The sequence below is a fragment of the Podarcis filfolensis genome (assembly GCF_964270895.1).
Source record: "Podarcis filfolensis genome assembly, chromosome: 4".
Classification (NCBI taxonomy): domain Eukaryota; kingdom Metazoa; phylum Chordata; class Lepidosauria; order Squamata; family Lacertidae; genus Podarcis; species Podarcis filfolensis.
Window position 1 is genome coordinate 60,440,606 of NC_139607.1, and position 27,627 is coordinate 60,468,232.

Below are 27,627 nucleotides of genomic sequence, written 5' to 3' on the forward strand. Positions count from 1 at the left end.
ATAACATAGGAAATAAGAATTTTTCTCTTGCTGATTACTGTTGGGATGAAGCAAATGAATGAGTCTGAAAGTTCTCTGCTAAAGGAAACTCTCTTAAACAGCAGATTACTGCTGTTTGCCATGTTAAACAGAGTGCTCTGCTGTGTTAGTCAGGCACAGAGTAAACTCATTGAAGCCCATTGATTTCAATGTCCAAGTTAGATATTATTCATAAAGTGTGAAGGGGAGATGCATATATGCAAAAACTTGTCATGGATAGGCAGCTGAGAGAAATCTCAGCTTATCAGCATGTTTTCATTGCATGACCTCAAGTGTTTAGAAATGGTCATCTCCTCCTTTCATGTTGCATTTATGAAGGTAAACACTGGATGAACACTGATATGCCTGGGCCATGCATAAAGCACAAAAAGCCCTTATAATCTACTTTCCAGTATCCTATCTGTGGTATGCAGTCATATAATTTGGGCCTGGCAAAGTCAAGTCCACATATTGCTGTTTGCATGGTGGTTGATAATTCTCTAGCTTTTTCCAGACTTCCAAATATTGCAAAAGCGAAAGGTTTATAAAGCATGTGAGGGTTACAGTACATAGCTGGCATCTGTGTAATGTATGGGTGCCTCATGTTTGACTAGCCTGACTTATCTCATAGGATTATTTATCGAAATGAATAAGTGAAGTGATTACTAGCCTACAAGTTAAAGAGTAATTTATAATGCATAATTTAGCAGCCATAAATAATCATGTGCCATTCATTACTAGGTTTACTTTATATTTTCATTTTAGTTCACTGATTTCATAATATGAGTTAGACTTGATAAATGGTAAGATTTGAAACCATCTTTGGATCTTTAACATGTAAAACATTGCACAGTATCAATAAGAATACGAAGTTAGTGGAAGAAAAGTATCAGTTTAAAATATCTTAGTGATAAATCCAACTGAAGACAGACTGTGTGTGTGTGTGAGAGAGAGGGGGGGGAGAGGGAGGGAGGGAGGGAGGGAGAGAGAGTGTGTGTATTTACAACTGCAGTTTTATAGCATTTTAAAATTCTATCCTGGCTTCAGTGCAGTAAAAGGCGAAGGACCCAGTCCACAACTCTTTTGAACCCTGCAGCACTGTGGAAGCACTGAGATGATTTCTCTCAGCTCTGGCAAATCTCAGGCATTCCTGGACTCCAAAGACTACACAGCCCAGCTGCCTTGCAACAAACAGCAATAGGAGTACTGCATTGCAGCCTTCTCCAACCTGGTGCCCTCCTGATGTTTTGTGTTACAACATTTGTCATCCTTGACCATTGGGCCTGCTGGCTGGGATTCATGAGGTCTGTAATCCTTTCAAAAAGCCTTGTAGACTTACCTATTTCCAGTGGCATTTGCATGATTCTTATGCACTCTCAGATGTGCTTCTGCTGCATTGTAAAAGTACACTTTCAATATTGGGCAGGAATAGTTTTATATTACTGATGGCTTAATAACACTGGGGTTGTTTAAAACTTTTGGGTTTAGATATTATTATATTTTGCTTTTTTTTATTAAGAAATCTTGTTACACAGAAGTGAAGAGGTCTAGAGTTTGCTGAAATACAGCATGATAAAACTTGCATAAGGAATGCCCACCCAACTCTTTTGGTTGCTTCATTTCTTTGAAATAAGAGAGAGTATAATATTATGGCTTGCCAAAACAATCATTAACTGTATTTAATATAAAGCAAGTGGTTCAGCAGATCACCCCCTCTATTAAATAGAGCCCCACATAAATTTCAAAGCCAGCTTATTCCTATATAACATTCTGAATATTGGGAAGTACCAAAATTATATATTTAGGTCTGCTAACACACTGGAGGTGAAGAGTGGTATTAATAGTATTTAAGATTAAATAACTATTTTAAAATATTTGGTGATTAAGAAACCCATCTGAAATAAATCCTTGCAGGGGAAATAGCATATTAAAATAAACCTGTTGTAACACTGACAGTTGTAGCAACAAGTACATCCTTATTTTTAACAGAATGCCGAAGCCCTAACCAAACCCCGAGCTTTAAAATGCAACCCATCCAGCTATGATAAATGTGCACTTCAGAAAAGTGTTCTTGTTCACAAACACACCTGGAATTTCTGTTAGAATCATAGAGTTGGAAGGGATCCCAAGGGTCATCTAGTCCAACCTCCTGCAAGCAGGAATCTTCATTAAAGCATCCATGGCAGATGGCCTTCCAACCCCTGCTTAAAAACCTCCAATGAAGGAGGAGTCCACAACCTCCTGAGGGAGTCTGATCCACTGTCAAACAGCTCTTACTGTCAGAAGGCTCTTCCTGATGTGTCAGAATCTCCTTTCTTGTAACTTGAAGCCATTGGTTTGAGTCCTATCCTCCAGAGCAAGAGAAAACAAGCTTGTTCCATCTTCCATGTGACAGTCCTTTATATTTCCTTTCAGTCTCCTCTTTTCCAGGCTAAACACATCCAGCTCCTTCAACCATTCCTCATAAAGCTTGGTTTCCAGAGCCTTAGGTTGCTGTATTCGGCACATCTTCTGGCTTGTCAATATCCTTCTTAAATTGTGGTTCCCAGAACTGGACACAGACCAGGTGTGGTCTGAGCAAGGCAGAATTATTCTGCATTCTACTGAAGACTTTGAACTGGCTTGGGATGATAGATAGGGTGAAGAAAGGTATTAACATCTCCACTCCCCACTACTGTCTTTTGAATGTCCATCACAAGCCCAATATCTTCCCATACAGACAGCTTTCATAAATCAGACTAACGGACTACATTGCAGCCATGCCACAACAAAATTAAAGTGATAGCACCACTTTACTACTAGGTGTTAATGAATTAAAGGCTCTCCTCCCTTAATTATGCATACATGTTGTGTTGTTTACCAAGCTATCAAGGAGGACTAAAGTACCCCAGCACCCTGCCATGAGAACAAAATTAAACCCTTTTTCAAGTGGAGGGGTGAAGTGTGTGTGTGTGCCTTGATCAGTAGACAGAGACCTCTGCTGACTGTCTCTTTGGAGCAGGCCATTTTAGGTGGAATTAGAAGGTTTTTAGAAGCCTCCTCATTAAGCAGGGTCTTGCCATTCAGTTCAACAATACTGCCCAGCACTGAATGAAGTTACAGAATTTCACTGCAGGCTGGAAAACTAAGAGTCTCCTAAGACTTTGAAAAACTACATCAAGATGATAAGTGTTCAGGAGATATAATCTGCCATCCATCAATATCCTAACATTATACCTATGGGAGTCCTTTGTGATTTGCCTTTTCAGGCCTCATGTGTAGTTTTGTTCATCAAGGAGTGTGAAGGCACACTCTTCTAGTTTGATTACCTCTGCTCAAGGTGAGACGCATTGTGACACAATGCAACTTACACCATCTGGGGATATATTCTTACGTCTGATAAGGCTTTCATTCCTCAAGCTTATGCATCCTAAAGAGTTCTTGGAAGATGGTAGAGTACCATTTTGGTTGAAAGAAGCTTCTACAGATGGTCATCATCTTCTCTTGACAATATTGTGGGATAGCTTCATGGGCATAGCCAAGGGGGGGCCGGGGGGGCAACTGCCCCCCAAGCAAGTAAATCAATAAAAATACTTAACTATCTGAGGTTCTGCCCCCCCTAACATGAAGCCTGTCCCCTAACATAAATGCCCATGGGTAGCTCTGACTTTCATTTTGCTGACTATGATGATCTATCCACCCCCCCCTCCGTATCAGCCTCCATTTCTCCCTTTCCTCTCTCTACATAAGTCACCTTTCCACCTGCAGTTTGTTTTCCAATAGAGTCAAGGAGCATAATCCTAATGTTCTCTCCAGCTCCCTAAGACTTCAGGGATTTCCAAACAAGCACACCAGAACCTGGGCTTAAACTTTTTGCAAGACCCTAGATTGTAACTAGTTGACCAACCTTAAGGGTAACTAGAGTAAAAAACGGGTATATTATGTCAGACTGGTTTCTATGCTGCCTTCTTACCAGCCGACCACTTAGCGACTGGTCCTGAACAGACTTGTTTTTAATTTTGATTAATTTTACTTCATTGTCTATATCTTCTATCTATGGGAATATTTCCTGAAGATGAAGTATGCTGAAATGTGTATTGTGGGCTTGCTGTTTTGCAAGTGTCCACTTCCTTTTTTTCACCAGAGACATGTTTGTTGGTTATTTTGGACATTAGTTGTGCTGCAGAAGGCGTGCTGGGGAGACCACACATTCAAGAAACACAAAAGTAACCAAAAGTAACAAAAACAAAAACTCCTTTTACACTAAATTACATTATACCCATAAGTATGACCCATTCACCAGGGTACTGAGAGAGCTACATGCTGCTCCCTATATACCATACCCAATTGCTGACACAACTTAATTACCACAACCTAACAGCACCTGCCATTCTGCTTCACAGCCGTAAAACTAGATCATGTTATTTGCTCAGGCCTTTAAAGATATACACATCTTGTGAAACAATAACGAACCTTAATATTTAAAGAAACCGTTCAACAATGTTTTGTTGTAGCTGGGGCAGAGGAAGGCACCTGGTTGTGTGCAGATGCGCCATGGTGTATATTCTCTCAGTGCTCCTCCCTATGGTTATTTCTCCTCTGGTCACTGCTATGGATAGCAGTGCACTGCTATGCACTATGGTCATCTGCAAGGGATATGCCACTGCATTTCTACAATTTCTCTTTTCAGCTATGTATCACTTTGATGAGTCTCGGCCATAGACAATGGTGTTCTCCAGCTCCCTTATTCTAGTCTCCAGATCTCCCTTCATGGCTTCCAATGTAGCATTTTGTGACATCTGAGAATAAACTCATAATTTTCTTTGTCCAAGTTCTTTCTGAGCAGAATTGGCAATATCATTCTGCTTTGCCACAGAAAGGTGAATGTTTTCCATTTTGGCATTGCAGTTTTGCTCCACCTGATATTCATATTCCTGAACCTGTTGTTCTTGTTCCTTTCTGAGCTCTTTGAAAGCATTCAATGGTTTACTCTCAAATTCCTGGTGATGGTGAAACTGTATCCTGCTCTTGTAATTTTGCTTCTTGTTCTTTAGCTCATCATCATGAAGGTTCTTTAGAAATGCCATTTTGTTCCTTTTGAGTTTTCATTTTGTTTTCCATATCTGTTTTCCCCAATGTCTTTTGGAATCACTCATCCTTTTCTTGAGAGAGATGTTTTGTTACTCTGACTCTTGAAAATCTTTCTCGAGGCTTTGTTTTCCGCACAAGGATGTTACCAATTCAACCTTTTTGGAGTGGAGCTGAGCATCAAGGTCCCTTGCCTGAGCAACTGCCAGGTGTAAATAATTCTCTTTTTTAGAGTTCCTGGTGAACTGCTATTTGCACAGTTTATCAAGCTGTACCTGCAGAGTGGTGTCCTGGGTGGCTTTGTCTGGAAGCTTTCTGCTCACCACGGCCAGCCCCCTCATTTTTGGAATTTGAAAGTTTAAAAATTCAACACGCCCTACATGCTACAGCCATACTAGAAGTTGCTGTATGGTGACTGGTACATTCTGGGTTTCAGCTATGGGCCTAGTAAGACAAAAACAAACAAAAAACCCTACAGAACAGCGAATTTATGTGGAATATGCTCATTATTCCCATTGTATTGAATACTCAAAGGTCTGCAGTATGGGCTCAGTCCCATACACCAGGTGTGGGGGACCTTGAGAGCCAAATGCAGCTCTTTAGATCTCTCTATCCGGCCCTTGGGTTCCAGGTCACATTCCCTCTTCCCAGCCCACACCCCATATAAGTCCTGCTTTGCAGCTTTCTTGAGTATTCTTGCCTCTTGCATGTGTCCTTGAACTCTGATAATGCTTCTTGCTTTCCTGGGTGAAGTATGGAGAGGTAGGTTTGTGTGTGTAGACAGAAATCAACTTACTAAATAAAGGTAAAATTCACATTCATTGCTTGCCCACTTATGACTCTGGCCCTACCCACCACTGACATGTGACCCTTTGAAGGATGCCCAGAAGGGAAAGTGACCCTCAGCTGTTTCTCATCCCTGCCATATACACACTTAACCTGGGAGTAAGCTCCATTGAACCTAGTGTGGAACACTTCTGAGTAGACATGCATAGGACTGCATTGTTAATGGGCTAGTAAGATAAAATAGATTATGGAATAAAACAATTCAGGTATTGGGAAGGTTGCTATTCAAAATCTCTGACCAAAGAAGTTTTCTTCATAAATCAAATTTTCTGTTCATTTTGAACCTTACAATGGAATTTTAATATTATTTCCATGATTTGAGTCTTCATTAACTGCCTGCTACATATGTGGTAAGATTAGTAATGGTAGAAAAAATGATAATATTTCATTTGTATTGATTACCTCTATTGTAAAAATGATGTCTGCTAAATTTTATCTCCAGTCACTGATTGCTAATCAGATACACCACTGTACTCATCACTGTAAAAGCAAAATAGTGTGGCCAGTTAGAAATAAATTATATTGTCATTTTTCATGAAACTATAAAGCCTTAGATATGTTTGAAAATGTACAGATTTAGTGTAGTAGAAGTAGACAGTAGCCAAGTATAGGGGAACTGTCACATTAGACTGTTCAATAGGGATTAATAAACCAAAGCTGGCAGATTGGTTTAATAGACAAAGTGGGTGGGCAGTTAACCATCTGAGCAAAGATTATGACTTTCTAGTGAAACAAAACAAAGAGGAATGAATCACTGAGTCATTCTGTTAAGACAATTAAAACACAATTGCTTGATCAATTATCGCTGCATGGATAATAGCTTGATTCAAGCAGAGCAAATAAATCATTAAACATTGAAAAAGAAAACCAACTCAAGTCCCTGAACCTAGTTTTAAATTTATCTCTAACACCTTAACGAAAAAGCCAGTGGGAAGTTCTCTTTTACATTCCCTATTGAAACTAGTGGAAGTTGTGCAAACATTATTGTGCGCATATATATAATTGTGTACTGTGTTTTGTATTCAATGTGAAACCATTTCCTCCAATAATAAAAATATATGTAATGAAAACAAAGACAACACTGGGAATCCAGTAAGATAAAGAATAGGAAGAAGGGTAGCCTGTCCGATCTTTAAAAATCAAATAAAGACAAAAAGTTTGATACTTAATGGTGAACTGATGTTTACAGCAAAGAGCTGTGCTTAATTGAAAATAATCTTAGAAGTGTCTTGTGTCAAGGATCATGCAGAATACCATGCAGCTGCTCAATCTCATATCAACCCCTGTCCATAAATTATGGCTACAGCTAGTAGCAAATGCTGGACATGTTTTTCTTTTCCACTGATGAGGCTCCTACTTCATGCTAGCAGTTCCATTGATAACAGTTCTTTGCAGGATTGTTTGCATTTATAATTAAAAGCTGGAGGTTGCATTTTAACTGGCTGAAGATAAATTTGTTTTACAAGTGGAACCTACATAATCAGAAGCCAGCACTACTAAGATTTGTGGTGCTTTCTCTCAAGTAAATGTGCATAGGACATTTGATGTGATGATAAGCCTAATAAACTGGATATTGTGCTATGTACTGCTGCTCTTTTGTGTGTGTGTGTGTGTGTGTGTGTAACCACAACCACTTAGAAGCCATACTGAAACTAAGTGGTATAAATACAATGAAGAATATAAATACATGAATAAATACAAACATGTTATTGCTCATTTACTAAGGCCAGGGTGTGGCTGTGACCTTCTATACTGTGTAGTGTGGGGCTGATCTCTGGGTCTGTGTATGATAATGAGTACTGTTTGTTTATGTATGTGGGTAAGTGTGTGTGAAAGAGAACAACTGTGTTTGATTGTGTGAAGTAAGCTTGGAAGCATGTCCCTATGCCAAACCTCTTTCTTAAGACCACCAATGGGGATCTTTGTTCTGACACTATTACAAGGGCTCTTTTCAAGTGGTTGTGAGTTCATGGCAACTATATTTTATTGAATTCTCTGAAGTAACATTAGCACTGATCCAGGGACCCCACCGAATATGCAGTGCTGATTGCCATTATGGGAAGGGGGAAAGGGGTTTCTGGAATCAATCCCCACCAAACAGGTGTTAGAGGCACAACCAATTAGTTGTCCAGTGCTGTATGCACAGAAAAGGTGTATCTTCAGGTTCTATACACACGCCTTCCCTCCATATACTATATTCCTTGAGCATTGCATTCTGAAGCCCCATAATTTAATATATTTCTGGCACCGTTTAATCGACTAATTAACCCATTTTGAAATACTTCAGTATTTGCAATCTTCTGGAATTTTCTGTTAAAACTCAGTTTTTGCATGCAGATTCCTGCCAGCTGTGAGCTATTCCCCCCCCCCCCCGCCCTTCAGCTTTTGCCCCGACCTCTGTAACTCTCTTTACTCAAGCTCAACCTTTTCTTTCTCTTCAGTTAAAAAAGAAAGCAATGACACTTCCCTGGCCATCATCACATTTAAAAACAGATGAAAGGTGAGATTTTGCACAAATGCAGAACATTCTCTGCTTATACAATCTGTGAAGGGTCTCTTAAAACAGAACTGCATAGCATCTAAACATAGCATAGGGCCGCTTCTGCTATGCATCAGGGGGAGTGACCTGCTTCAGGCAGCACCATGCGGAGTAGGAGTGAGGATAGACAAAGCAGAAACTGGTGCAGCCAGACTTTTTTTTAAGTGCTTCATGCCCAAACAAAAGGGGTGGGGCAGGGATCCTTTGCTCTCTGCTTCAGGGAGAAAAATGTTTTGAGCCAGCATTGATTATCTCATGATAAAATTATATCAATTGGGAACAATAAATCCATCAAACCATGTCTAACAGTATATTATGAGTGCTGGATCTTTGCCACTGTGATAAGTTTGTTCCTGCAGTTGTGCTCACTCTTTTAACAAGAGCACTTAGGGCATCAGAACTACACATTAAAAGAGCCATGGAGCTGCTGCTGCTACTCTGTATCTCTTTCCCAGTCTTCCTAGGAATGGATAGTTTATCGTACACACATTATGTGATGTTATCATGCTGAAAATTTTCCTATTTCAGATCACTGGCTGGTCAAGGCAGGAAGTACAGCAGGCGGAAATCACATCACACGTTGTGATAAACTACATGTCACTGGGAAGAGAGGGAAAGAGATGGCTTGGAAGAAGTTCCACATCTCTCATTTTACCTTTCACTAAAGGGATCAATAAAAGCGATAATAAGTGGGCTAAAACCAACCTTATAACATCATTCTTCAATTGTGATTTATATCTCACAGGCTATGGACATGTCACACAACATTTACAAACATATAAAGTTGTAAGGAAAATACAAGATGCCTCCATATTACTTTTGCTGGAGTGGTAAGCATGTCCATCTGTTGCAGGAAAAACAATATAAGGTCTTGTGGCACTCTAAAGACTAACAAAGTTGTTATGGCATAAGCTTTTATGGACTACAGTCCACTTTATCAGGTGAATGAAATGTTATCCTGAGTTGCACACGGGTATACAAACATACACATGGTTGGAGGATCAGAAACACTGAGGCTAGAAGGGAACGAAATGCAGAAAGTGCAGTGATAATTGCATTAGAATAATAATTATATTATTCTTTCATAATATAATAATTACTTACACTCATTCTCACTCACACTCTCACACACACACGTTCTTATTGATAACACATACATTCTGGCATTGATAAGCCAATTGATACATGGAAAGTGCAATCCTATGCATACCTTCTCAGAATTAATCACAATTCAATGGAGCTTACTCTCCGGAAGGTTTGCAAAAGTAGTGTGATTAAAAAAAAATCTGTCTTCCTCTATCCAATGATGGCAATTCTAAGATCCCTTACAGAATGTCTTGAGAGGTTGAAATCCTTCCTTCCTTCCTTCCCATTTCTAAAGTTAGATTTGTGCAACCTTTTACTGTTGCGCATAGAGACTGATCTTTTGGATTATGTAGAATGCAAAAGGGGATTGCTGACAGATAATGGCAAATATCACATTGGAAGATAAACAGATGACTGAGCCCCATACATTGTGGATGACATTATTGATTATTGAGTAGAGTAGCCAGAGTAGACATGGATACAGGGTAGATACAGTATCTGGATCTGCTGTAGGATCTAGTCCCTGTGTCACTATCTGTGCTATGTGGCCTGTGGTTGATAGTAAGTAAGTAACTGTTTTAGGCTGGGGAGCTGTCAGGAAGCAAGTACTATCATGTGTGAGAGAAGTCCCATTGCACAGGACAGACTGTGGATCCTTAATGATACTGCTACATGCCAGCCCAATCTCTGACTGGTGAGAGTCTCCAGGGGTTTCAGGCACTTACTCAGGGTTTCTTGGAATGAAGGTCAGCAGAGACAGTAGTGTCTTTAAAGATACAGGTTTTATTTACACATATATACAACCTGAGCACAATATGGAGGCGCTCATAGCATTAATACCCCAATAGATCTTGTTTCTCCACCAGTCACAGCTTTGGATCCAGCATAGAGCAAGTATGCCTTTGTGTCTCCAGCTTCAAGCCTGCTTCCAGCTCAGCTCATCCACACTACTCTGGCTATTGCTCTCTTACCTAGCAACTATGTGGTGGTGTGGAGACCTATTAACCTGGAGGGCATCATCACTTAGTTGTAGATTTTGCAACCTAGTTCATTGGTTTGGGGGGCTGATGAGGACATTTTAGTGGCTGGCTAAGGTCACTGTCTTACAAAGAAACTTGCCCAAGTAGTTCAGACCAAATAGAATCTTCTATTAGATTTGAACTCTCACTGGGTGCAGGATCCCAAGAACTGGAGGGTACTCAAGGCACCATCCAGCCTGAAGCCCCCCCGCCATCCCACAGCAGCGCATTTGAATTATTTTAAGGTAATTGGGGGCTGTAAAGTGACAATTGGTGGTCCTGTCATTTTCTCTTCTAGATCTGTACTGTTGTAGATTATTCCTGGGTACCAGTCCAGCTTGGTGGATATTTACCACCAGACCACAAGACGCACCTAGTTTTTGGAGGAGGAAAACAAGAAAAAAAATATTCTGAATCTCAGAAGCCAGAACAGCAAGAGGGATCACTGCGCAGTGAAAGCAGCAATCACTCTTGCTGTTCTGGCTTCTGGGATAGCTGCGCAGCCTGCATTCGCTCCATAAGACGCACACACATTTCCCCTTACTTTTTAGGAGGGAAAAAGTGAGTCTTATAGAGCAAAAAATACGGTATTTATTTCAGACAATTTATATATCACTTGATTGTAGAAAAACAACTCAAAACAGTTTGCAAAAAAGATAAAACAATAATGTAAATGTTTAAGTTATGAATCTTTGACTAAGGTCTGTGAACATATAAGATGTTTATCTATCCATTAGTGTCCAGAAACTAAACCTGTTGCATGGAATGGTCCAGGCTCAGGTTTTTGGTGAGAGGATAGTTACTGAATGAACTGGTGAAACTACTGAAGTTACTCTGTGACTCAGGATAAAAATTTCATGTACCTGATGAAGTACACAATATTCCATAGGCATCTACAGATGAGCTGTTCATTGCATTCACAAAGCTGATAAGGAGGTTAGCTTATAACTTGTTCTCATTGGTTATTTGCTCTGATTTGTTTGCAGGGTGCTTATGCATGTTTCTGTTAGTCATTCATCCATCACACACTTTTCAATGCATTTCCCCATCACTTTTGAAACGGCAGAATTCTGGTTCTTTTTTAAAAAGTGGATTTGTTGTGCTGGGGCAACAGAGCCCTTTAATCTGGTTTAACTGTGCAAACCTAAAGTTCCTGTATTTTATTGAATTTATCTCTCAAAATAGCGACTGTCTGGAGGCACCACTCCATAATGATTTTGTAAGTATTTTTTGTGCCACAGGACTATTTGTTGTCCACATTGCTTAACTCACACCTAGAAATGTTTTGCAGACTTGTGCACAAATACTGCCAATTTGCAACTTTTCATAAAGCGCAATGGAAAAATATTCATGAATGAAATGGCAGCGTGTTTGTAGTAAGCTTGCATAAAGAACATTGCTTGCATTAAAAATTGCACAGCTCTCTTTATTTTCTAGTTCACAGTGAAAAATAAGGCTTTAAAACATGCTTTAAAAACACATAAAATGCTGAAGGCACAAACAGCTGTTTCATCCTACTTTATCATAGAGTCTGCCCACCCTGTGCCAATGTCCTTGCTTACAGGGATATTTTGCATAGATTCTATAGCCACTGAGCTATATTTGAATTGTTCCTTGTAAAAAGAAAGGGAGAAGGGGAAAAATAGGGCACAAAGTCCTTGTTGACAGAGCTGGCATTAAAATGCTGGCAAGAATACAAGAGAAGACTCAATCTATACAAGCCATCAGTTCTGGATGATATGCAGCAGGGGATCTTAAGGGAATTAATTAATGAACATTCTTCATCAACTGACAATTATTTTTTGAGGAGACTTCAAGAATCATCGAGGTATTTATATGAAAACCAAATGTGATAAAAGTAGTATTTTTAGTACTGTCTAATGGTAAAAAGAGAATCTATGAAAATCCCTCCTAACATGTAAAGATATATATTATTATCAAATAAAAAGCAGGCATTCTGCTATGCAGTATAGTGAGAATTTAATTTTTATTTAAGATTCTTTATAGATTTCATAGTTTATGTTTACCTCAGAAATAGAGATCAGTAGTTTCTGAAAAATCTATGGTTATGAACCGTGTCTCTTAATTAAAGAAACTAACATTTAAAAATGCCATGAGTAACATAAATATTCAGAAATAAATGCTCAAGTAGTTAAGTTATGTTTTTAAAAAGAGATAAAGAGTGAAAATGCAAAACAATAAAACAAAACCAATCATTCCAGCATCTGGCTGCCATTTAATATTTAAGCTTTAAATCTTTGGCAGAAGATTTTATAAAGAATGTTTTAAAATTGCTGTAAAAGAAACAAGATCATGTTTCTGTTTATTATCTATGTAAACTGAAACTACCCACCCACCCACAATACCACTTACATTTAACTCCCCAAAACTACATTTCATGAGGAATTTTTGTTTGCCTGTAAACATGCATGCTTTTGATTTCTTTGGGGAATTTATACACATCATTGGATAATTTGATTTTAAGATAATTTCCTGTTAGACATGTAGACATGAGCCTGAACACATGGATTTCAGGAGAGAGGTGTGAGGTGGAGCGTAGAGTGCCAGATTCTTGACATGGTAGTCATTTCCTTGAGTCCTCTGAAAGTCCCTCAGCAGCTGCTTTCAACTAGAGTTGGGAAATCCGTTGAAATGTGCGACAACTGCTCTTTTGGGTACTGCATTTCTCTAAATTATTCTGAAGAATGTCAGACATAATACACAGACCAAAAAAAAGAGGAACATTTCTACTTGTAAAATACTTAAGGCAGGTGGTTAGGCTACTTATCCATTATCTTGGAGCTAGGTCAAGGAAATCTAAAATATATTTGGACCAATGCTTAAAAAGTGCTGCACTGATTCTTTCCTGCAAGTGCTTCATATAAATTAATATTTGTTTATTTCATTTATATACCACCTTTACCCCCCAAGAAGCCATTTTATCCTCATTAACAGCCCTTTGAGGTAGATTAGACTGAGAGACAGTAACTGTCCCAAGGTCACCAAGTGAGCTTAATGGCTGAGTGGGAATTTGAACCCTGGTCTCCCAAGTCCTAGCCCAACACTCTAACCCCTACACCATAGTTTTAAAGTGTTTTTAGATTGTGAAATAGCACCTGTGGTCCAAGGAGCTATTTTTCAGACTTCAAAACAGTAAGGCTTACTCCAATGAAGAAGGAATTTAAAAATGTAAACAAGTACTTTTCTCTCTATTCTCAAAACAACACTGTAGGGGAGAGCACTTAAGTAGACTTCATACCCATATCATATCACCCACATTAAAAAAAAATATTAAATGCACATCTTTTGCCCTTCACTTTTCCCTATTTTCTCCTAAATTTCATCTACCTGTTCATCAATTTTCATATTTTATTTTTATATTAAAAGATTCCTATATAGAATTAAAAGATTATGGTTCCACCAGTACCCACTTTATTTGATGACATGATCCTGTTGTGAGTTCTGAACGACTAGTCAATGCAGCAACAGAGAAACTATTAGCTGAAGTGATAAAAGCATAAGATGACTGCTGGAGCAGACCCAATTCAAATCCAGCACCACGTTTTTCCCAGTTGCCAACCAGATTCCCCCAGGAAGCCCAGAAGTAGGATATGAAAGCAAGACCCCGCTCATTGTTTCACAGCAATGGATGTTCAGAGGCGTATTGCCCCTGAATCTGGAGATTTCATAAAACTATAATTGATTATATCCAATATTACTCACACTCAGAGTGAACCCATTGATTTTAGTGGATGTGATTAACATGGGTACATTAATTTCAGTGGGTCTACTTTGAGTTGCACTTAAAATACAACCTTTGGACAATAGTGATTGATAGGCATATCCTATATGAATTTGTCTCTTAAATAATCAAAAATAAGAGTTATTCAGTTAACAATTTATTTATTGGTGTAACATGTTGTGTTAAGGGTTTTCAATCTTTACCTGACCTCCAAAATGCTTGAAAGTTGCAGCTGTTAATTGCTACATCCTTAACAGATGTGACTATGGCATATGGTTAGTTTCACCACATTCTTGGAGCTAGTTACCTGTCAGTGGTAGAGTGTTGAGTCGAAGCCCCATATTTGTCTGTTCACTGGAATAAACATGTGCAACAGAACTATCATGCTTCTGAAGCTACCATTCCACATTGCAAGCACCCCAGCAAGTCCAATTGGGGCAGAGGAAATACACAGTATGTGTTAAAACTCATTCGTGCTTAACTCATTCAAAAGAATAATAAGAAGAGTTTGGATTTGATATCCTGCTTTATCACTACCCGAAGGAGTCTCAAAGCGGCTAACATTCTCCTTTCCCTTCCTCCCCCACAACAAACACTCTGTGAGGTGAGTGGGGCTGAGAGACTTCAAAGAAGTGTGACTAGCCCAAGGTCACCCAGCAGCTGCATGTGGAGGAGCGGAGACGCGAACCCGGTTCCCCAGATTACGAGTCTACCACTCTTAACCATTACACCACACTGGCTGTTTAATACCCTTTCTACTCCAAATTCAGCATGGAGCATCCTCAAACTTTCCTTTCTTAACCTGCCAAGTTTCAATTCAATCCAATGGAGCATTTTCTAACAATCAGCCATAGAATCTACTGCCCCCATTTCTCATTATAAGGGCACAGTGCAATTCAGTCAGCTGCAGCTAACCATATAAATCAAATAAGGCCCAAACTACACATGACCATTTGCAGACAATATGGTGGGTTGGCGTTGTTTATTTGACCTCCCATAGGTGAGTCACTGCTGCTTACCTGGAATGGTGATGAGGTGGTCACAGTGCAAGTGCATCGGCTGAGTCAGGCTTGTACTCCTGCACTACAAGCCTAACTGGCCGATGTCAGGCTTAATACTCCCTACCCCCTTGCCCCACGCCCTTCTGGTAAATTGCAGGAATTCACCCGCCAGGAGGTCAGGTAAGCATCTCTGCCCATCACACCATCTGCTATGGCATGTTATGCTTAATGCGTGGTATGCAGCTGTTTCTTGTTTTTCTTTAATTAATTACAGTCATGTTTGGTGGATCATAGTGCACAGGGAGAGGAAGTTTATCCCTTCACTTCCCACCTGTGATTCTGCTAAAATCAGGTTCTCACATGCAAATAAGTTAAAAAGTTTCTATTGACGCCAGTGGGAACTTTTCATCTTTTTCTTTTTAAGCCTTAACACCATAAAGGCGAGTGATTTTCATGGAGGAGGTTTTGGCTGTGAAAGAAAGGCATAATCCTTGTTTCCCAATATGATGGACCCAATAACAATCCTTCCCCTCTCCCAGTGGCTGCAATTAATTAACGAAAAGCAGAAGAGGTATGACTGAATGCGGAGTTTAAAATCTAAAGAAGAGTTTTATGTTACTCTAAGCAGATACAAGTTTGCTAGCAACAGCCTTATCAAGCTCACAAGAAATTATTTGTTCTGTAGAACAGCTTTTTAAAATACATACATAGTCTCTGCATTAATTTCTGTAAATGAGGCTGTAAGGATTGAAGTGAAATAGAAGGGAATCAAATAACACATGGAGGTGACTTGAAGAAGGTGGGATGGTGACAAAAATAACAGACCTGAGATAATGGATTTTATGCACTCAGTATACATTAAGCCTATATAAAGCAATGTAAGTAGGCAGTGAAATATCAGGAAACAATTCCTAACAACCGTGTCTAAGGGGCTGTAGTGTACAATAACCTCTCCTGGGAAAGCAGGGAGGGGAGATCCTATCACTTGAATTATTCATAACAATAACAAAAACGAACATTTGCAAAAGAGCGTATAAGAAACAATCTTAACTTTATAGAGTGTGCGCACAAATGGATCCAATATGCTTTTCCTGTCTGTGATACGTATGACATTGTGGCCCTGAGGGATTATGTCTGTTTTCCTGAAGGTGACTTGTTATTTCTTTCTTATAATTAAAAAGTTGTGTTTTGTTGCACAGAAATATGGTATGTACTCTGAAAAATAATGAGACACTGGGAACCATTGGATTGCCTGGTAAGTGTGTCCTACAAAAATACTCTTCCAAGTCTATTCCTATTCTACAAGGCAATATAGAAATATAGAAGATACTCCCTGGTCAGAGCACTTTAACATATATTCTATCCAGATTTATGTCACCACATCTAGGAAACTAGCTAGAAAAGAAGAAAAAATCTTCAAGCAAAAAAAGGAGCATGCCAGGCTATATACTTAACAAAAAACACTAAAAGTATAATGGTGGTGCCTAAATTTAAGTGTGATGAGCAGTGCAAAAACAATGTGAAATGTAAAAAGGATAGGTGGGCATGAGGGTAAGGGAAATTGGTCTATATCTGTAACAGCAAAGTAGGGATTTATGCATCTCTCCAATTATTAGAGGGAATGATGGAGAGAAAAATATTTGAGTCACTACAAAATCCAGAAATATATCTAGAATACACACAAAATACTATTTATAAAAATATATATAGATCTAGAGTGCAACTAGACCAGCCTTTCCCAGCCTGGTGCTCTCCAGGTGTTTTGAACTACTCCCATCATCCCTGACCATCAGCCATGCTGATGAAACTTGTAGTTCTAACATCTGGAGGGCACCAGGTAGGAGAAGCCTGATCTAGAGTACACAGTTTGTAGTTATAAAAAGGAAGTGTACAAGCAAGCACAGATATGCCTATTTTGTATATTAATTTTTCAGTTCTGCTGTTCTTTGAAAGATGAAAAGTAAAATGCCATTTTGAAGTTATATTCCTGCATTAAAACATCCTTTAATTAGATCAACATATACTTAAAAGAGTTTTCAGATCACACAATTAGGTTCCCCTGTAAAGTTTTCTCCATGCTCCTATTAGTTTACATTTTCCTCACACTCTCAGGCGTGTACTCATAGCAATGTCATATAAAGACAGCTGACCACTTTTGGTGACAGAGGCAATTGTGGGAGAGCTGGGCAGTGTCAAGAGTTCTTTTCCATGCAGCCTGTTGACTCCGTCATCGGCCTCAGCTGGTCGCAGGGGTCAACAGGATTTCCTGCTGAAATCTAAAATTGAATTGGGCTCTGGGGATGGACCAAGTGAAGCGAGTCTTAACTTGGATCTGCCTCTACAGAATTTAAACTTCTGTTGGGAGCAAGCAGCACAGTCGGCATCAGACGCCCCATTCACCTTCCCTGTGGCAGTGCCTGTGTATGACCTTGCTGTGTAATAAATTGGTTGCCATATTTGGGGCCAGGGAGGAATCTGTGCCTGTCTGGGTTTTTTGCTTTCCTCATAGTTTAAACTAGACCCACCCCTTATCTAGGTTCAAATTTCAAGGTGTCTCAGTAAAGGGGTCCAGGGGGACGCTAACAGGCCATAGAATTTCCCAGATGGTTACCTGGTGGGATCATCCTATTTGATTTGCATCATGAGGAGATCCTTAATCCAGAATCAACCCTGACGGAATAATCAGCCAGCAATTGGGCTAGTTGATCCAGAATACATACCCAGTGCCTGTGCCAAAGTCTAGTGATATCTGTAATCAACAATGTTGTGGCCATTTCGATCCGAAGCTGCTGTCATGTCATTTCATGCCTCCTATTCCTGCCCCCCGGTGGCCCCAGGCTTACTGAGCCTGGGCCCACAAATACATGTGAGAGAATAAGACAAACTATAATAATATATCACTATGTCTATAACAGAATTGTAGCTGCATCTGGCTGGTATTGATCACCGCTCAGCGCCACAATTCAACTAATTGGTATACAAATTAAGCCAACACGAATCCATTCAATATTCTAGGCCCCATAAAGGCGTGAATATATTTTTCATGTTAGAATTTTCTAGGAAACTGTGATTGATACACTGTTCTAGTTTAATTCTAGGAATATGGTATTTTAACAGACATTAAGATAATCAGGCTTTGTTTCCTTAGTTAAAAATGAAATTCCACACTGTACTAAGGCCCTCCATGCTGTGACATTGTTTTGATGCCAATATAAGTCAAGGTACATAAAATTTTAATAGAAGATTTTGCTTGAGATATATTGCAGAACTGATGCCTTCAGTGTTATATAATGGCCTATCACATTTCATAATGATGCTCCATGTTTAAGCAGCTTATAAAGGATGTATGAATACTATAAACAGCTTATAAAGAATTAATACATGAATATTAGAATGAATCAATTATAGATTGTTACAGACTCCAACAGGTTGTTCACACTTTGATTTATAACATCTTGTACTGATGTGCTTACAACTGCCTATAACTCAATAACACACAGTAGTCATAGCTGTTACATGCTTATAACAGCTATTAATCTTTTCTTGGCCCTTTATAAACTATTTATAAGCAGAACTTTAATATAAAGTGCAACCTAGATGTTCACCTCCATCATTAGTCACTAGTGTAGGCTCCTTCTGGCATATGCTGAAACTTCTGGATGTAGTTATGTAGCCCTAACATTTTATCTTAAAAGCTGCTCTTTAATTTTCCAAATCAGTGTTTGACACAGCTGCATTGTAAGCTGGAAGTTCAAGCTTGCACAAAAAGACAGATGAAAATTTTGCACCCAAATCTTTCCACATTGCTTAATATCCGTATGAATATATGAAATTGCATTATGCTATGTCAGGTCACAGTGCCATTTAGCTCAGTGCTGTCTACTCAGACTGGCAGCAGCTCTCCAAGGTGCTTAAGCGATAGTCTTCTGTGACATTTTTTTTAAAAAACCATACAATTCTATTTCAAAATTAAGTTAAAAGTACAAGCAATCAAAAGGGAGTATGCACACAACACAAGGGCACTGATGAAATGAAGAAGGAAACTTCTTCACACTAATGATCATGGAGATTGAACATGGTACCTGTTACATACAAACCACGTCCTACTAGTAAACGATAACTTAATGATGTGAACAGGCTTCCTTTCCCTAAAACACTTGCAAAATAATCTTGAAGGGAAGAAAAGAGAGTTTTGACATTGTCAGCAAAATCTTTGTGATGTGGTATAATGAGCACATGAAGCTGCCTTATACAGAATCAGAACACTGATCCATATAAGCCCTGTATTGGCAATGGCTCTTCAAGAGTAAGAGATCTTTCCCAGTCTAGCTGCCTGAGCTCCTTTATGTTGGGATGGGAAACCTTTGACATTCCAGATATTGTTGGGCTACCATAAGAAGCCCTAGCCATTGGCAATGGTGTCTGAATTCCCCACCCCTGTTTTAAGTGGAATTGCCAGGGGTTGAACCTGGTGCCTTCAGCATGCAAAGGAAATGCTCTGCCACTGAGCTATAATTCATCATGCCCTTTATGCTCCTTATCGTTAATGTCTAGAATGATCACTCCATAAATTGTGCCCCGAGGTCCCCCAAGCCCTTTTCCAGTACAGTGGTACCTCGGGTTAAGTACTTAATTCGTTCTGGAGGTCCGCTCTTAACCTGAAACTGTTCTTAACCTGAAGCACCACTTTAGCTAATGGGGCCTCCTGCTGCCACAGCGCCGCTGGAGCACGATTTCTGTTCTCATCTTGAAGCAAAGTTCTTAACCCGAGGTACTATTGCTGGGTTAGCGGAGTCTGTAACCTGAAGCATATGTAACCCAAAGTACCACTGTAAATAACTTCAAACGGACACATAATTTTAGTTTAAGTTTTGGGAAAAATTTGGCCACAACTTTATTGATTACAAAACAAATTGAGCGGTATTGGCCTAGGCATTAGTCAGAGACTATAACTGACTCCAGCCTCTCTGGCTGGCAGTCTGAAAGGGTAAACATCAAACAAGGGAACAATATCGGTGAAGATCAATTGAAGCTCAACCCAGGGTTCCTGTGGTCCTGGCATGGCCCTAGTCCCTCAAGCGGACTTCGGATGAGATCCAGGACCCCCAGATTCCTTTAACGGAATACCCTTGTACCTGGAGGGGCAGGTGATGGCCACACCTCCCCTCCAGCACATTTCTATAAACCAATGCCTAACCCCAAACCTTACAAAGTTGTGATGATTGCTAAGGGGGTAGGTGAAAACCAAGTGGCCAAGCCAATCTGCCAAATGGAAAAATTCCTACCCAGCCCCTGCTCCAAAGCAGGCAACCCAATCCAAAGCAAGGCCAAAGCAGCAGCACCTAAAATAGGGAGGGAGGAAGGGTGTTTGGCAGCACGAAGCAAGTACCCCACCCCCGTCGTGCTGCCGCATTTATAGGTCCTTGGGATCACGCCACTCGCCCCAATTGGTCCAAACAGCCAAGCGCGATCCCAGGGCCCAACAGACAAGGCTTGGGCCACGCCTAGCAACAACACACCCCATGGGGGTGGCTTAAGGGTCCTGAGTGCAACCAGGACCCTAGATTTAGAAGGATCCCATTTCCATTGTCTTTTTAAAGGTAAAAATGTCCAGGCCAGAACCAGTGTCAGACATCACCTGTGAGCAAATCAAGGGCAGCAAACTTGGCAGGGTTCACCAGCACTGATATCTACCCTGTGCCAGGTGGCTGAGTCTGGTAGATATAGTGTCATTCTGGTGCACTGTGGTAAATTAAAAGATGGCTCCTGCCCAGCACTGATTGAAATGCTACTATCAGCTGAACCCACTGGTATAGGTGGAGGCATAGGTGGGGGGCATGTTGCCAAGGGACCCCTGAAGACTGGAGCATTCTTGGCACAGTCATACTGATATAAGACAGTGAGAGACAAGTGTTGCAAATCATTGCAAGAGTGTGTTATTTAAGAATGGCACATGCATTTGTAATTACTTAAGGATGATTCTTTAAAGATCAGCTAAGAATGACCAAGGGCAGAGATAATTTTCAAGCCTGACTTACCACCTCACATTTTAAGGTTGGGAGTATACACTGAAATTCTTTTCTGGTGCTGCCATTTTTTCCAGGTGTTGACACAGTGGAATAGTGGAGATGTGCAATCTCATGCTACATAAAAGCTTGTGTACCTACTCCACAAATGCCTGATTATTCATTTCAGGAGAACAGCAGTGTCTGTCAGTCTACCCTTAAGGCAGTCCTACCCAATGCAGAGGCAAATAGATGGGAAATTAGGCTGTGGAGTGACGTTGGTGTGTTTTAATATTTGTAATGCTTCCAATATTTCAAGGTTCAGTAGCTATAAAATAGCAATTAAGCATCCTGAGCCCACACTTCGTTATCATGCTAAATAACAGTATATGGGCCTAAGATTTTATTTCACACGCCCTTTCATTTCTTCATCTACCCCTTGTTTTTTGTCTTACTTTCTCTTTTGTGCAAAGCGTAGATTACAACTGAACCAGGCAAACCATACTTTGTGTGAATCATTGCTTGCTTGAAAATTGGAACTGTAGACCACAATTGAACTATAGTTTCCAACTTTTTAAGCATTCTTTGGTTTGTATAAACAAGAGTTTGCCCAGTTTAGATTTACTAGCAAACTATGGTTTGCTATGAAAGAAAAGACAGTATTTGCCTGTGTGATGGGAAACAGAAAACACAATTAACTTTCCTATGATTCATTCAGGTGGTTGGGTGTTATTTCTAAACTGAAACACATAAAATGAGGTTTTAGTGTTGAAAATAGCCTTTAGGCTCCCTTTAAATCTTCTGTCTAATTTTGGTAGATATCCAACAGTGCTTAATTTCTACCAAAATGTATTCCCTCTGTGATATCATATGCTGATAAGATGTGGTATTAATCTTCCTATACAGCAATTGCTTAAAGATAACATATCTGACGTGGAAAATATTCTCATGATGATAGATTGCCCTGTATCCAAAACTTCCAGTTTAGTATATCTAGTTAGCAAATAGTTCCAAGTCAGATTATTAAAGTAACTGCTAAAATGTACTGAATGCAATTATACAGCAGTTAAAATCAATTCCTCAAAACACCACACACACTAGCATTTCTAGGGCTGATCCACTTTGATTGTAGTATAGGATATATATTTATTTAGATTAAGTTGTTATGCTATTGAGAATGACACATGTACTTAGCTAAAGTGTAGCTTTAAAAGGTACTTAATATAATAGCTGATTCCAATACCATTACATTTAGAAATGCCAATACATATTCTTGACTAACTTGACAGTACCAGTCAAACATTTTGAAAGGAATATATAACCCAACAGATACAGATTTATCTCAGCTTGTCGAATATAATCTGTAACAAAACATAGTTTTTAAATAGTTTAATAGAAAACAGTTGCCCAATATTATTATTGTGGTTTTTGTTTTGTTTGTTATTCTATTATGTATTTTTCTTTTTTTTATATTGTAAGCTGTCCTGTGATCCTCGGATGTAGGACAGTATAGAAATTTAATAAATAATACTATTACTGATAATATGAAGAAAGAAAAACCATTGTGGATTTCACTTAGCTAAGGCCAAATTCCTTAAAGCCAAAATGCTAATACCCCCCCCAAATGATGGATAATAGATTTCGAATGAAGTAAGAAGTTCAGAATTTAATGTTCCATTCAGAAACAATCCAAATTGCCTAGAAACGTAACTTGAAATTGTCCATTCCATATCTCAAGTTCTGTATATTTGTTTAATTTATTCTATAAAATTTTGCAAATTGACACAATAAGAATAAAAAAAAAGCTACTGGGGAAAAATATTACTGTACCAGAAGATCTGCAAAGAAAAACAATATATAAGGACCTGCTGACACCATCATTGAGGCTATATAATCCCATCTATTGGAAGGGTGGTGCTTTCATCAACTTCCCACTGCATCAGAGATCTTCAGTGTCTAGGTCTAAGTGAATTGCAGAAGTCATTTTGGTTTCTTTGACCAAGTCCAGGGTCTTGGATACTGCAGAGGATAACTTAGCGCTTCTGCCTCTTCTTCAATAACAATACTCCCCTCTCTAATTACAGAGGAGTCGAACAAGGCTCAGAACAAACACAAGGTTGCATAGTTTATGCTGTCTTTTAACGATATTGTACTTTCTAGCTACTCCGTAGTTGTCTCCGAAGTTTAATAAACTCAAAACACTTAATTTTATTGCAGTGAACTATTGATTATCTGTTTAACACTAAAAAACAAGGCAATCTCCGACTTTTGCCTCACTGACTGAGTGAATTATTTTAGAGTTAAAGAAATGTACATTACAACAGAGAATTCTTATGTACTCCAAAGTATTTGTTTTGTGCAAGACTGCTGGCTATTTTACAGAAATACACAAATGTTTAATCTTAGTCTTACAAAGGAAAGGCCTTTTATTGCTTCTCAAGTGAACTGGATATTCCCTTGGGCTTTACACTACCATTTAGGTTTCTATTTCTTGATTTTATTGCCAACATAAGCTTATTTAAAGGAATGACATACAGGCTGTCTCTTTCGAAGGACAATTATTAAAAACAACCTCCTCCCTTTCCTCCCCCACTTTTGTTGTTGTTGTTGCACAGGGCTTCATTTGCAAATATCCAGATTTTCTCAATAGTTAGTGAGCTTCTCCTTATGATGTTTTACTGTAATTGAGGAATGTAATCAGTGACTTTTCCCTTAATTGGTGATCTTGCTGTATTGTTATAGGTGTTCATCCATTTTTCTGCCTATGTTTTATACTTAATTTTGATATAGATTTACTTTTTTTAAATGATATTTAGAATATGAATAAAAACAAATAATTTGACAAGCTGACCTATCTACACAGATTTTTTTCTTCTTCTAATTCCCATCTCATTTATTGCTCTAAATAGGAAGTTAGCCTTTTACACAAGTTCTGTACTGTATGTACTATGTGTGTGTATTATAAATTAGTTGGGCTTTAAAAAGAAAACACTCAACAATGCCTGAGTGGCATTGTGCGTACATGGGTGTTTGATTCAAGAAGTGGCCCAGTCTGGGCAAAGTTCAGCTGCATTTCCAAATTCCATGTATAAATCAGTTTAAAATGGATTCCTCCTCTATCCTTACTTCCTTTTAGTCAAAGAGGCAATGGATGGATCTGGATCAGTTTCTGAAGGGAGTGATGGGGTGGATCAGGGCCAATAACCTGAAGCTGAATCTTGACAAGATTAAGGCGGATTGGGGTGGGGGTCTAGAAATTGGAGAGTTGGCCTGTTACGAGTTGCCCTCCCTTGAAGGAACAGGTATGTAGTTTGGAGTATTCTTTCATCCAATATTCTCACTTGAGGCCTGAATTCAGTTGGACATCAATGTGTACAGGATTGTATCCTTGGTCTGTTTTAGTCTGATATACTCATACTGTGCTTTCAACAGCTGAATTACTGACAAAATATATTAAAGAAAATGTAGACTGTTGTAAAGGTTAGAGGCTTATTTTAACTGATAAAAGTTTGCTTTGAATACAGTATGGACAGCTGTTAATTAATATTTTATGTGCATCTCTTGTAGCAAGTCATCTGTAAATTCTATAATGTATATCAGATGCAAATAGCATAACTGATGCATAACACATGCTGGACTTATTTATTATGACTTTGGTGTCACCTCTTAATTTGTGATATGCCCTATGTTTGTTGTTCACTGAAGTGGTCCTAGAGATCCACAAACCCCAAATTGCAGAACATGGAAAGCAATGCCTGCTGTTGTGCCACACAGCGCTATGTATGTGCCACATAGCTACTGTGCAGATGTAGCCAAAAATTGGGTCAACAGCCCAGATCATTGAACTCGGATGGCAGATTTTGGGATAGACACACTAATGGAGAGAAACAATGATTAGCCAGGGGTGCACCATTTCCCTCAGTAAGCAGCCCTGTGTGCTCCCCAGCCTGCCATTCTCCTTGCCTTTTCTTATACCTGGTGCCAAACCATACATAACACCATGTCTCTAAAAGCACTTCTGTCCCAGCCACAAGTTTTCATACATCCTCTCTCCCCCCCACTGTGTAATTTAATTTTGAAAGGTAGCATGTAGGTGGGTGAATGCTGAACTCACCTCCACTGTCTAGTTTACACCAAGTAATTTCCTCATACCCCACCTAGCTTTTCATACTTCGCTTTGCTGCAAGAAAGCAGCTGAGAGAGGAGTTGAAGGAGAGAAAGAGGCCAGGGTTGAAAGAGGGTCAACATCCGCACCAACATGTCTGTTTTGCACTTTATAGACGCATTACTCCAGATTGGGGCAGGGAATCAGCTGGAATTTCAGTGCATAGATAGATAGATCCTTCGTCAACCTGGTGCCCTCCATAAGCTTTTAAGTACAACATCCACCTGCGCCAACCAGCACGGCCATTTTAGGAATTCCAGATATATCATTTTCACTTACATTCACACTTGCCTTTGCAGGTAAATTATGAGAAAGTCTTCTGTAAGAAAAGTACGATATAATACTGAACATATATTTGTTTTATGAATGTATGTAGTACTTGCACCACCACCAGGAGTAACTTTCTGGTCGGTCTCACTGCATAACATTCTTCCCCTCAGTCTGCTTATAGCATCCGTTATTAAGAGTTCATTTTGTCATGGAATTAAATTGTAAGCCATGTCTCAATAAATCAACATCAAACTGTAAGAGGTGAGATCTCTTTAATTTGAACAGTTTCACAGTTTAAAGACAGAGTTTTCTTTTCTGTTTGTAGCATTTTAATTCCAAAGGGACAAGTGTGATTGCTTTTCCAGACTCATTTTAAGAATAATTTGGTTTGTGAGACAAACAGGCATGCAAGTGAAATGCTTTTACAGGGAAGGATGACATTTAAATTGCTATTGATCTGTGGAAAGTTCAGTTTGCATAGAAGACTGAGGATAAAGGATAACTTGGATGCTTTGAGTGTGCAAACTTTGGCCTTACCTGTGCTATACATTTAAACAAGTATTATAACACTTTAAACGGTCATGGCTTCCCCCAAATAATACTGGGAACTGTTAAGGGTGCTGAGAGTTTTTAGGAGACAACTATTACACTCGCAGAACTCCAGTTTTCATAGTTCTCTGGCATGAGGGATTCATTGTTCAACCTCTCTGCTCCAAATCACCCTAAGCCCCCTTTTGACTCTGCTGGTGTTTCAGCTGCTTCTGAATTTGCAGAATGGCAGCTTAAAACAACCTGCTTTCCATAGGGACCCTCATGTAAATTATACTGTTTCAGACTTAAAGGGAATAATCATAAACAATTTTTTTTGTTAATAATTGCAAAAGTGAGAAGTGCAAAGTAATCTAATTTGATGATAGTTTATTGCACAATACTTTGCATCAGACTGATATGCTTTCTTATCTAAACTGTCTAATGGTAACTTAAGTCCTAAAATGCATACTTTGGTTAGATATATTTTCACTGTCCACTGGTTGTTGCGCCCTTAAGAACAGTTAGCCATTATCACATGGTCCTTTGGAAAAGGGATTCATTTTTTGTATTAAAAAAACCCCAATTTAAATGAGTTGAGTGTGCATCCACTCATCTGCTGCATCATTACAAAGTGGCAAACAGCTTGTCAATCCCTTCCCCACATCATCTGTACTTCTTAACATTTGCTGTTCTTTCTGCAAGCATTTAAGTACTAGGCTGCATTTACAAGAGGAAATGCGAAAGGAATAAATCTCAAACGCCAAAAACCTTGCCTTAATATACCCTGAAATACTTGATTCTCCATTAATGAAGGATAAAACAATTACACTACTTTGCCCTGTAAACAACACTGAGGAAATTCTGTGTGACTCATCCATTTTGTCAATGTTATAACAGAACGAAATTGACTAGCTAATGAGATCTTAATAGGTGCAGTGATTCTAAAGTAAAACTCTGTACTAGCAGACACTACATTATTGAGCTAAGTTCAAGGTATTACTGTTACTTTATACAACCCTAAATAGCCTAGGACTAGTTTCCCTGAATGACTACCTTGTGTCTTATACATTGCCAAATCACTTTGGTCATCTGGAGGAGCCTTCCTGGCTGTCCTACAAGTATCTCATTTTTGGTTAGTTTGTGCAAACTAATTTTAGTGTCTTCCTTTGGCATGCCATTTGCATGCAAACCAGACTCATACAATTCTGATATTTCTCCATTTCACCAAGCATTTCTAGACATTTCTGTTTTGCCAAGCATTTTTAGAGAATTGATTTCATTCTTTTGTTCTTTTTGTACTCTCTTTTATGATTTTATAATCTAATGTATTAATAATTA

General features: G+C 39.1%; 1 long non-coding RNA gene across 2 annotated transcripts in view; it reads left to right on the plus strand.

Moving 5' to 3' along the window:
• Positions 1–11,169: 11,169 nt before the first annotated feature.
• The window catches only part of LOC310761646, a 74,450-nt gene continuing 57,992 nt past the window's right edge, over positions 11,170–27,627 (plus strand). For both annotated transcript variants that reach the window (XR_014547626.1, XR_014547627.1), the window contains exons 1-3: positions 11,170–12,403; positions 16,518–16,573; positions 23,939–23,972. This is a non-coding gene — a long non-coding RNA (uncharacterized lncRNA). The remainder of the gene's footprint in view (positions 12,404–16,517; positions 16,574–23,938; positions 23,973–27,627) is intronic.